Here is a 6,036-nt window from a genome sequence, read left to right as displayed (position 1 = left end):
TTGAATAGAGTATATTGTTCTGTAATTTTATTTTCTCCTGATGTCTTTATTTGGTGTCAGGATAATATTGGTCTCATTAAATGAGTTGAGAAGCATTCCGTCCTCCTCTACTTTCTGAAGGAGTCCGTGAAGGATGTGTGTTACTTGTCTATAAAGATTTGGTAGAATGCACCGGTGAAGACCTCTAGACTTGGGTTTTCTTTCTGGGAAGATCGTTAATTCCTAATTCCATTTCTTACTAGAAGTCTATTCAGATTTTCTATTTCTTCTTGAGTCAGTTTGTTAATTTATGTCTTTCAAAGAAGTTGTTCATTTCATCTAAATTGTCTAATTTGTTGGTATAGAGTTTATATTATTTCCTTATATTTAAAACTATAAAATTTCCCTCTAAGCATTGCATTAGCTGTATCCATAACATGATATGTTGCATTTTCATTTTAATTTAGTTCCAAATATTCTCTAGTTTTGTTTTGTTTTGTTTTGACCCATAGGTTACTTTAAAGTATAGTGTTTAGCTTCCAAATATTTGGGGATTCCCCAGATCTCCTTCTGTTGTTGATTCCTAATTTAATATCATGGTACATTAAAATAATATTGTACTACTACATTCCTTTGAAATGTACTGCGACTTATTTTACTGTCTAGCATTTGATCTATTCTGGAGAATATTCCATCTGCACCTGAAATGAATGTGATTTCTGCAGTTGTTTGGTGAAATATTCTACATGTATCAATTAGGTTGCATAGCCTGCTACTGTTTTTTGAGTCCTCTATATCTTTGCTAATTTTCTGTCTAGATTTCCTATCAATTATTAAGAGTGGGATATTGAAATCTCCAACTATTATTATTCTATTATCTACATTTTCCTTTAATCTGTCAGTTTCATTTCCTATTTTTGAGGCTGTATTAGATGAATATGCTTTTATAATTGTTATATATTACTGACATAGTGACTGTTTAATCATTATAAAACATCCCTCTATAGATTACAGCATCCTAACTTATCAAAATCTAGTTGAGATTAATACTAATTTAGTTCTAGTAAGATCTAGAGTCTTTGCTCTAATATAGCTCAATTCTCTCCCTTCTCCTTTGGATTATTATTGTTATATGTATTATATTTTATGTGGTATAAACCTAACAATACAGTGTTATGATTATTACTTTACATAATATTATATCTTTTAAAGAAGTTAGAGAAGTGAGAAAAATATAACTATATAGTCTTTTACATTAACTCACATATTTACCTTTTCCAGTGCTTTTCATTTCTTCCTGTGCATTCAAATTGCCATCTGATGTCACTTCTTTTCAGTCTGAAGGACTTCCTATAGTAGTTCTTGAAAGGCAGGGCTATCATTACGTCTATCGACAGTGCCACTAGATACGGACATCACCCACAAGACAAAATCAAGTGAACCCCCTCCACTCACAGCAGCACAGCTGTTAGTCTTCATGACCTGTCCTGCTCTGGCAGAACTGCCACACCCACTGGGCTGGAGGAGATGGAAACAGCCCTAGGCAAGAATGCCTCAGACCTCTACTGTTCTTACCCAAAGTTCAGCAGTATTTCAAGCATAAACACTTCTGAGATTGTCCTATGCCTTTTGTCAATTTCCAGAGCACTGAAATGGTTGTTCTTGTCGATTTTGTCTAATTACTTTCTGGGGAAAGGATTCGTGGACCTTTTCATTTGGCCATAGCCAGAAGTCTGCTTCCTCTTCCTGTGTGTTTCAGATCCATTAGACCTGGGATGTAGCTGAAGAACTTAACATTTTAATGAATTCTCAGGTAATACTAATGCTGCTGGTCCAGGGACCACATTTTAAAAGCCGCTGCCTTAAATTAACTCAGTCTCTTTTAGGTGTTAAAACAACTTTCTCAGATATGAATTCATTATGAGCACACACAAAATTTTATTTTAAACTTGCTGCAGGGAAAGAAGGAATCTAATAAAGCCAGTTCAGAATTCCATTTTAGTAAAAACTTTTGATAGAAGTAAAGATGAGTAGATAAAACTGTTAACATTAAGTTCAAAAAAGAGCTGTCAAGTGAAAGATTATTTGTTCAACAGCAGCTGGATGGTCGGCAATTCAGGTGATTCATAACAAGACAGTGCAGATAAATCTAACTGACCAAGATGGCTCTTAATCTCATCAGAGTCTATGAGTAAATTGCTCAATTGTTTGATCATAAATGCTAGTCACTCCCCAGAGGAGGTTGTTCATTATCCCAAGCCCCACGGTTCTTCTCCAGATGGACTTCCTTAAATTGTGGACGATGTCTGTCTCACTGGTAAATGCTAAGTTTCCTCCCTTTCCTGCTGTCCCAACTCCAGGGTAGACTCTGGGCATCTGGTTGGCAGAGGTTGGGTGTCAGTGGAAGAGGGTACTTCCTATCCATGTGGTGTCATCAGGGTCCTTGTTAGTTTCTGCTACAGAGCACCTGGTTTAATCTGGTTTTGGATTGGTGACAGCTGCAATGTGAGTGGTCCCGCCACTGTCCTCTGTAGTTCTGACCATTTGCCTCTTCTCATCAGGTTACCACTTCTTTGTGCTGCCCTAGGCTTCTGCTGGTCCACCCGTCAAGTTGGCCTTTTCATATCTCAACACTGGGGCTCAACATATGGGCACCGTAGGTGCTAGGCACAGGCCATGCGATGCTCCTCGGAGTTCTCTGTTCATTTTAGCGGCTTCTGAGAAATGTTCCCTTTTTTAAAAAAAGATATGCAAAAAGAAGACTTGGTCTGGCTTCTTCTCCTGGATGTCCGAGGGCAACCATCTTGTAACCATGTTGGAAGCTAAACTGAGTAAAACAAGCCTTGTTGTGGTCAAGCTGACAGATGTCATCTTCTAGCCCATTAACTAGCTAACCGGAACTACTCTCTTTGTGCGACAGATGTCATCTTCTAGCCCATTAACTAGCTAACTGGAACTCTTTGTGGATCTCTTCTGTGAGTTAATGCCATTTCAAGAAGGGTTTTCTTTGCTTGCTTGTGAAAGCATCCTAACTGCTACACAAAGTAAGGGGAGAAAATGATATTGAGGGTAACCACAGAGAGTTCAGGGCAGTAAGTTAAGCTGCCCAGTATATTACTGTCCAGATCAGGCCAGTGCCAACAGCAAGACAATTTCCAGTGCAAGGAACTGACTTGGTTATGAACTTCGACAAGAAACTGCTTGTTTTGTTTCGTTTTGTTTTGTTTAATCATAGATCTCTACTACTTCTTTGCCAGAAAGGGCAGGAGTTTCACACTTTGAGGGCACATGCCTGATGGTGTTTGTCATGTGTCATCTCCTGTCTACTCCTGGCTCCTCATTCATATTCAAAACTTTTCCTTGACACCAGGCGTCAAGTCAATGAATTGCTTTCACACTCCTTATTTCATTTTGTATTCACAAGCACCTGTTAGAAGGGCAGGAGGTATCATGATCCCCATTTTGTAAACTGGGAATTAAGACTCAGGGAAGTGATCACAGCCCAGAAATGTCAAAACCTAGACTTGAACCCAGATTTTCTGAATTTTAGGTCAGAACTCTTTTAATCACATGATAGAATTTGTTTTAAAGTCTAAAAGACATCTTCCATTGCTCTTACTTGTTTATTCTAATTTTGCATATTACATATGATTAAAGTAACTAAATATCACAAGACTTCCATGTGTCTATTTATTAAAGTATAGTTGACAATATTATATTAGTTTCAGGTGTACAACATAGTGATTCTACATTTATATAGCTTATGATGTGATCACCCTTTAAGTCCCATGTGCCTTGATTAAAACAAAAAACACACTAAGTATCTAAGGTCTCTTGGGTATGTTTGGTTTTCTATTACTAAAAATAACAATAATTTTCCTTCATATGCCACTTGATCAGGACTCTTTTTCTCCCTACAATTTTCTTACAACATGTGGTTTGAGTTAACCTTTTAATGACTTATAGAACAGAGATCACAATCACATTAATTCTAGAAGTGATTTTTTTATTACTCTTGGCAGTGAACAGGTATCTAAATTTATAGCAATCCTATTATATATGCATTAACTGTACATGTAGTGGCATGATGTGTTTTTCTGATTGTGAAACTCTTCATTTGCATGGGAATAAAAACTCTGAAATGGTTTGAAGTGAGAAATCTAGTTCGATTTTACTGGAGAAAAAAGACAACACAGTTCAGCTGGCTGAAAAAATGACTCTCAATAAGTTGGTTTGGAATGTACTAATTGTTTATTTTTGTTTTTGAGATGTGAAATGTTCTATAAATGCTAATAAGCTTAATTTCTTAAAGAGCAAATTACTTTTTAAATGTTCCAGGGAGGTTTGATTACGACAAAATGTGTCTGAGGTGAAAGGGTGTTTATCCTCTAGGTTATTAGTTGGGTACACATTTTATAGGGAAAACAGCCTTACTAAACAGGAGATCAGGGCTCAAGGGCTGATTCTCTTGTGTTTTTGGATCTCAGTTTCTTCCTCTGCAAAATGAGGAGTTAAGATATATAAGTTTCCTATTACCCCTATAACAAATTACACAAACGTAGTGGTTTAAAACAACACATATTTATTTTCTTATATTCCTGGAGGTCAGAAGTCTGATAGAGATCTCGCTGGGCTTAAATCAAGGTGTCAGCAGACCTATGTTTCTTTTTAGAGTCTCTTGGGAGTGAATCTATTTCTTTGCCTTTCCCAGTATCTAGAGGCTGCCCGCATTGTTTGGCTTGTGGCCACTTCCTCCATCTTCAAAACTAAAGCCAGAAATGGCCAGTTCTTACCTTGCATCACTCCAAAGCTGACTTTTCTGCCTCCCTTTCCCACTTTTAAAGATCCTTGTGATTACACTGATCCTACTTGTCCAGAATCACCTCTTCACTTTAAAAAAAATTTTTCTCTTTATTTTTATTTACTTTTTTTTTTTAGGTGAGGCAACCCTTGGTTGACCTCACAGATTGCAAGAACCTTGTCAGCTTACAATCCCTTATGTTTTTATTTATTTATTTTTATTTTTTACACTTACAGCACCTGGTCTTCCTAGGTGGTCTCCCATCCAAATACTAACCAGGCCCAACCCTGCTTAGCTTCTGAGATCAGACGGGATCAGGCTTGTTCAGGGTAGTATGACCGTAGACTCATCTCTTCATTTTAATGTCAACTGATTAACAACCTAAATTTCATCAGCAACCTTAGCTCCCCTTTGCCTAACATATTCATGGGTTCTGTTCACGTGGACAGCTTTGAGGGTCATTATCCTGCCTACCACACTAGGCAAGTTCTTAGATCTTTCCAATTCAAAATTTTCTTAAAAAGAATCATTATAATTTTCCTCTTTTATTTTGGCTTTAAAGTACAATAAACAAACCCAAACAACTAAGTAACAGGGAAAGAAATAGAATATTTTATTTATTGTTTGAATTTTATTTTATTTTTATTTAAGAAACTATATTTACATAATTAAAAAACCAAAATGTAATAAGGTAGGGTCTCATACCCATCCCTAGTCAAGTGTATGTACCATTATTTATTAAACCAATCTCTATCGTATTAATTTCCTAGGGCTGTCATAACAAATCATAACAAAATGGATGGGTTTTAACAACAGAAATTAATTCTCTCACAGCTCTGGAAGACACGTCCAACATCAAGGTGTCAACCTAGTTGTGATCCTTTCAATGCTCTAGAGGAAAATTGGCTTGTGGCTGTATCACTCCCATCTCTGCCTCCATAGCTGTGTCCCCTCCTCTTCTTATAAGGATACTAGTCATGGGATTTAGGGTCCACCCTAGTACAGTATGACCTCATCTTAACTAGTTACATCTGCAAGGATCTCATCTCCAAACAAGTTCACACTCGCAGGTACTGAAGGTTAGGACTCGAACTTATCTTTTGAGGGGATATAATTCAGCCTCTTACACCTATGGATGGACATGTAGTTGTTTTCAGTTATTTGCCAGTAGAACAGATGCTGTGTATTTTCTTATCGACTTGTGATATGCCTCTGAAATACAAGTCATTAGCTTTTGCCAAACCGTGCTTCAAAAA

At 36.9% G+C, this 6,036-nt stretch overlaps 1 non-coding gene across 1 annotated transcript; it reads right to left on the bottom strand.

Annotated features, from left to right (window-relative positions):
* Window positions 1-5,007: 5,007 nt before the first annotated feature.
* Window positions 5,008-5,126, bottom strand: LOC112476850. Its single transcript, XR_003045245.1, has one exon. It is a non-coding gene; the product is annotated as a 5S ribosomal RNA (ribosomal RNA).
* Window positions 5,127-6,036: the final 910 nt, after the last annotated feature.

This window comes from Pteropus alecto, unplaced genomic scaffold (genome assembly GCF_000325575.1).
Source record: "Pteropus alecto unplaced genomic scaffold, ASM32557v1 scaffold81, whole genome shotgun sequence".
Taxonomy (NCBI): domain Eukaryota; kingdom Metazoa; phylum Chordata; class Mammalia; order Chiroptera; family Pteropodidae; genus Pteropus; species Pteropus alecto.
Note: the sequence above shows the minus strand (reverse complement) of the source record. Positions and strands in the feature narration are given on the sequence as shown.